This window comes from Chelonia mydas, chromosome 14, assembly GCF_015237465.2.
Source record: "Chelonia mydas isolate rCheMyd1 chromosome 14, rCheMyd1.pri.v2, whole genome shotgun sequence".
In the NCBI taxonomy this organism is placed as follows: domain Eukaryota; kingdom Metazoa; phylum Chordata; order Testudines; family Cheloniidae; genus Chelonia; species Chelonia mydas.
Genome location: NC_051254.2, coordinates 34,402,138 through 34,408,081, shown reverse-complemented (window position 1 = coordinate 34,408,081; position 5,944 = coordinate 34,402,138). Strand labels below are relative to the sequence as shown.

Sequence of the window (5,944 nt, the reverse complement as noted above, 5' to 3'; positions counted from 1 at the left end):
TGGGACTACAGAGGGGTCAGAGGGCTCTGGGCTCTGGGACTGACCCAGATGGGCTATGCTGTAACTTTCCATTCTATATGACAACGAGGGACTTTCTACGCTGTGTTCCAGACATCTCATAAACCCTTCTGCTTTTACAAGGCTGGCTGAGAGTCACTCCAGAGTCAGGAAGATGGGGGTGCATTGCTCCTTTTCGGTGTGCAAGTCTTCCCCAGGGATCCAATTCAGGTGGACTCCCTGAGGGGAGCTCACAGTGAGAAGCAGGGGTTCCTAAGTTGGGTCCCCGGAGGTGGTGAAGCCAAGAGGTATACCCTAATGAGAGTGTGACCCTAAGTGGGCTGACACACTACAGGGGCCCTCCCAGGTACTGTTCCGAAGCCATTCAAGAGCACCAGACCTGTGGATCCATCACAGGTGGTAGCAGAGTATGGTTGGCGAATGCACCCAGTAGATGGTTGGCTCCTGAAGGCACCAGAAGGGCCTTGCAGTAAGTGACTGGCAGCGGTAAAACAAGGGAAGTTAAAGGAAAGAGTGAGGAAATGGCCTATAACCATCTCTCTAAGAAGAACATTTCAAACGTGGGTAGGGAGAGAGGCTTAAGCATTGGGAAGCTCAACAAGGCACGGCTGATTGCACGGCTGGAGAAGGACGACCAGTCTAAATAGCAGGTTCCAGGCCCAACAGAGTCTGGGAGCAGCAAAGACAACAGCAAGCCAGGTCATTTATCAGACCTGGTTTCACATCCAGCAGGGGGTCTTCACGACCTGGTTCCCCATCAGTAGATTTGAAGTGGTTGGAGTTGTAGCTGAGAGCACAGGAGGTAGAGGACCAGGAGAAGCAGCAAAAGAGTGAGGCAGAACAGCAGGAGAAGCAGCAAAAGCATGAGCTGGAGATGGAGAAGTGGAGGGGCAAGAGGACCCACTGATGGGTAAGTGGGGAAAGGCCCCGAGGTGCCCCTTCTGCAGGGAACCAAGGCTACGAGGTTAACTATGAGGTTAGGTCGAATTTAGCCGCATTAGGTCGATTTTATAATGAATGTGTCTACACAACCAACCCCGTTCCACTGACCTAAAGGGCTCTTAAAATCGACTGCTGTACTCCTTCCCAACGAGGGGAGTAGCACTAAAATTGACCTTCCTGAGTCAAATTTGGGGTAGTGTAGATGCAGCACCGTGCAATTCGATGGTATTGGCCTCCAGGAGGTATCCCAGAGTCCTCCAATGTGACCACTCTGGGCAGCACTTTCAACTCCCCCGCACTAGCCATGTACACAGGAAAAGCACCAGGAACTTTTGAATTTCATTTCCTGTTTGGTCAGCTTGGCAAGCTCAACAGAACAGGTGACCATGCAGTCCCAGAATTGCAAACAAACTCCAGCATGGAGTGAACTTGAGACACTGGATCTGACTGCCGTATGGGGAGAAGAATCTGTGCAGGCAGAACTCCGATCCAGCAGAAGAAATGCTGATATATATGCCAAAATCACCCAGGGCATGGTGGAGAGAGGCTATACCAGGAATGCACATCAGTGTTTTGTGAAAATTAAGGAGCTCAGGCAAGCCTCCCAAAAGCAAGACAAAGGAGGCAAACGGTCGCTCTGGGTCAGAGCCCCAGACATGCCACTTCTATGATCAGCTGCGTGCCATTCTAGGGGGGGACCCTACCAGTACCCCAACACGGAGGAGGATTTTGTGGATGAGGAAGAGGAGGAAGAGGAGGAGAATGCAAAGCAGACAAGCGGAGAATGCGTTCTTCCTGGCAGCCAGGACCTTTTCCTCAGCCTGGAACCAATACACTCCCAGGGCCTCTTGTTCCCGGACCCTGAAGGCAGAGAAGGCACCTCTGGTGAGTGCACATTTGTAATGACACTACAGGGGTTAAAAGTAATTGTGTTTCATGTTTGATTTGCCTTGAACAATTGGGATGCATTTGCGGCCAGTACAGCTAATGGAAAATTCTGTTAACGTGTCTGGGGATGGAGCGGGAATCCTCCAGGGACATCTCCATGAAGCTCTCCTGGAGGAACTCTGAAAGCCTTTGAAGAAGGTTTCTGGGGAGGGCTGCCTTATTTCATCCTCCACGGTAGGACACTTTACCATGCCAAGCCAGTAGCAAGTGGTCTGGAATCATTGCAGCACAAAATATGGCAGCAAATGGTCCTGGGTTTTGGTCGCATTCATGCAACATTTGGTCTTTATCTTTCTTTGTCAGCCTCAGAAGAGTGATATCATTCATGGTTGAAATAGGGGAAGTTTTGTAAGGGACCAATAATCCCCTCTGTGTGGTGAGCCGCAACACATTAGACCCTGGTCGTGCTGGGCTGTTTGCGCTTGGCTAAAAGGGATCATCACGGAATATAGCCTCGCTGCGGGCGGGGGCGGGGGCGCTGCTGTACATCCACCCCAAAAATGCAGTCCCTCCTTCTAAATGGCAACCCCAACCAGCATTGGTTGCTATGGGAAAGGAGGGCGCTGCAGTTTCAAACCATTCCCACATGTTATGAACGCGGAAGAAGCCAACCCGGCGTACCCTTTGGCTTACCATGGCTACCTGCAAAACGAATGCTGTTGCCCAGCCGTATGTGATGTGTTACCATACTGGCAGGCGCTCAATATAAAAGGCAAAATGTGACCTTGTACCTAAAAGACATGTGCTCTCTGCTGTGAATTGCTTGATTCACTGTGAAAGAGTTTCCCTTTTGTTCTCAGAAATGTATCTTTTTAAAAGTCTACTCTCCCTTCCCCCCTCCCTGCAGCTGCAAATGCTTCTATGCTCCCTGCATCAACTCCATCCCTGAGGTTATCGCAGATTAGAAGGCGAAAAAAATGCACTGGCGATTACATGTTTTCAGATCTCATGCAGTCTTTCTGCACTGATAGGGCACAGCTGAATGCATGGAGACATTCAGTGGCAGAGCCAGGAAAGCATATAGCGAGCGTGATCGGAACACGCAGGAGGAGATACTGAGGCTAATGGGGGAGCAAACGGACATGATGAGGCATCTGGTGGAGCTGCAGGAAAGGCAACTAGAGTACAGACCCCCGTTGCATCCATTGTGTAACTGCCTGCCCTCCTCACCAAATTTCATATCCTCCTCACCCAGAGGCCCAAGAAGGTGGGTGGGGGGAGGCTCTGGGCACCCTGCCACTCGACTCCAGGGGATGGCCCAAGCAACAGAAAGCTGTCATTCAAACAGCTTTGATTTGTAGTGTGTCTATAATAAGCAATATGGCCTTGTCCTTCCCTCCTCCCCCACTCCACCCCATTATCAAACTCTGTACGCCCGGGTTTCCTTTTACTAGTCAGCGTTGTCAGGGATCTCCTTTTTTTAAAAAAAATAAAGAATGAATGGATTCAGAACAATAGGGTCTTTATTTCCTGTGCCAGCTGTGGTCGAAGGTGGGAGGGGGATTGGTTTACAGGGAAGTACATTTACCAAAGGAGGTGGGTTTCCATCAAGGACAAACACACACAACTGTCACACCATAGTCTGGTCAGTCATGAAACTGTTTTTCAAAGCCTCTCTGATGTGCAGCGCGCCTCGGTGTGCTCTTCTAATTGCCCTGGTGTCTGGCTGTTCAAAGTTGGCTGCCAGGTGATCTGCCTCAACCTCCCACACTGCCATAAACGTCTCCCCCTTACTCTCACAGATATTATGGAGCACACAGCAAGAAGCAATAACAATGGGAATATTGCTTTCGCTGAGGTCTAACCTACTCAGCAAACTGTGCTAGCACCCTTTTAAATGCCCAAAGGCACATTCTACCACCATTCTGCACTTGCTCAGCCTATAGTTGAACTGCTCCTTACTGCTGTCCAGGCTGCATGTACACCTTCATGAGCCATGGGAGCAAGGGGTCGGCTGGGTCCCCAAGGATAACTATTGGCATTTCAACATCTCCAACAGTAATTTTCTGGTCTGGGAAGAAAGTCCTTTCTTGAAGCTTTCCGAGCAGACCGGAGTTCCGGAAGATGTGAGCATCGGGCACCTTTCCCGACCATCCAACTTCATGTCGGTGAAATGGCCCTTGCGATCCACCAGTGCTTGCAACACCATTGAGAAGTACCCCTTGCAGTTTATGTACTCTTTGGCAAGGTGGTCCGGCGCCAAGATAGGGATATGCATTCCGTCTACAGCCCCACCACAATTGGAGAACCCCATTGCAGCAAAGCCATCCACTATGCCCTGCACATTTCCCAGAGTCACTACCCTTCTTAGCAGAAGGGTATTGAATGATCTGGCTACTTGGATCACAACAGCCCCCTCATGGTAGATTTGCCCACTCTGAATTGATTCCCAGCTGACCGGTAGCAGTCAGGCATTGCAAGCTTCCACAGGGCTATCGCCACTAGCTTCTCAACTGTCAGGGCAGGTCTCCTCTTAGTATTCCTGCACTTCAGGGTGGGGGAAAGCAACTCACAAAGTTCCATGAAAGCGGCCTTACACATGCAAAAGTTTCGCAGCCACTGGGAATCATCCCACACCTGCAACACTATGCGGTCCCACAAGTCTGTGCTTGTTTGCTGGGTGCAGAATTGATGTTCCACTATATCAACATGCCCCAATGCTGCCATGACATCCCAATTGCCACATCCCGTGCTTTCAGGAACGCCTTTGTCCATGTCCTCCTCACAATCTTCCTCTTGCTGGAGGCTCCTAGCTAGGTTCTGCACAAACTGCAGGATAATACACGATGTGTTTGCAATGCTCACAAAAGCAGTGTGCGTCTGAGCGGGCTCCATGCTTGCCGTGCTATGGCGTCTTGATGGATAACCCAGGAAAAAAGGTGCACTATGATTGTTTACCATTGCTTTCAAGGAGGGAGGGGAGACTGACGACATGTAGCTAAAACCACCCACCACAATGTTTTTGCCCCCTCAGGCACTGGGAGCTTAACCCAGAATTCCAAAGGGCAGCAGGGACTGTGGGAGAGCTACGCACAGTGCACCACTCTGTGAGTCGATGCTAGCCACAGTATTGAGGACACACTCCACCGACCTCATGCGCTTAGTGGGGACATGCACGATTGACTGGATAAAATGACTAAAGATCAACTTCTATAAAATTGACCTAATTTTGTAGTGTAGACATGCCCCTAGATTCCAAATTGTTGCCCCAGTTTAAGTGTAAAGCAGCCTTGTGGCCCTTGTCCATCAGAGAGCAACCTTTTCACAAGGTGGCTGTGGACATAGTGGGGCCCCTCAGAAAGGCGACCCAGTCAGGGAAGAAATACACACTGGTGGTGGTAGATTTTGCTACCCGCTACTCAGAGCTGTGCAACTGTCCTCCAGCGAGGTGGACACCATGGCAGATGTGCTGCTGACCTTTTTCAGCAGGGTGGGGTTCCCCAGAGAGGTCCTTCCAGACCAGGGATCCAATTTCATGTCAGCCCTGCTCGGGTGCTTGTGGGAGAACTGTGGGGTCAGGCACACTGTATATCACCCTCAGTCCAACAGGCTGGTGGAGAGGTTTAATGGGACCCTGAAGAAGATGCTGAGGATTTTTATGGACCACCATCTGCAGGACTGGGACAAGTATTTACCCCACCTGCTGTTCACATACAGAGAAATGCCTCAGAAACCCACAGGGTTCTCCCCTTTCGAGTTGCTGTATGGGAGGAGGGTGAGGGGACCCTGGGACTTGAGGGATGAATGGGAAGGGAAGACCTCTCCTGATGGGGACTTGATGGTGGAGAATGTGCTGCCTTTTTGGGAAAGGGTCACTGAACTCATGGGTTGGCCAGGGAGAACCTAGCCCGGGCCCTAGGGAAAGAGGAGGTCGGGTGCGACCGCTCAGTGCGTGCCTGCTCCTATGGCACCGGGGACCAGGGGAGGGTTCTCATCTCAGTGCAGAAGAATAAGCTCCAGGCTGCTTGGGACGGGCCCTTTGAGGTCATCAAGCAGCTGAATGAGGTGAGCTGTGTGGTGGGGCTCCCCAACGGGG

General features: G+C 51.1%; 1 long non-coding RNA gene across 1 annotated transcript; it reads right to left on the bottom strand.

Annotated features, from left to right (window-relative positions):
• Positions 1-3,221: 3,221 nt before the first annotated feature.
• Positions 3,222-5,007, bottom strand: LOC122462906. The gene is made up of 3 exons (XR_006285801.1): positions 4,776-5,007; positions 4,612-4,613; positions 3,222-3,233 (listed from the first exon to the last, which is right to left on the bottom strand). It is a non-coding gene; the product is annotated as an uncharacterized LOC122462906 (long non-coding RNA).
• Positions 5,008-5,944: the final 937 nt, after the last annotated feature.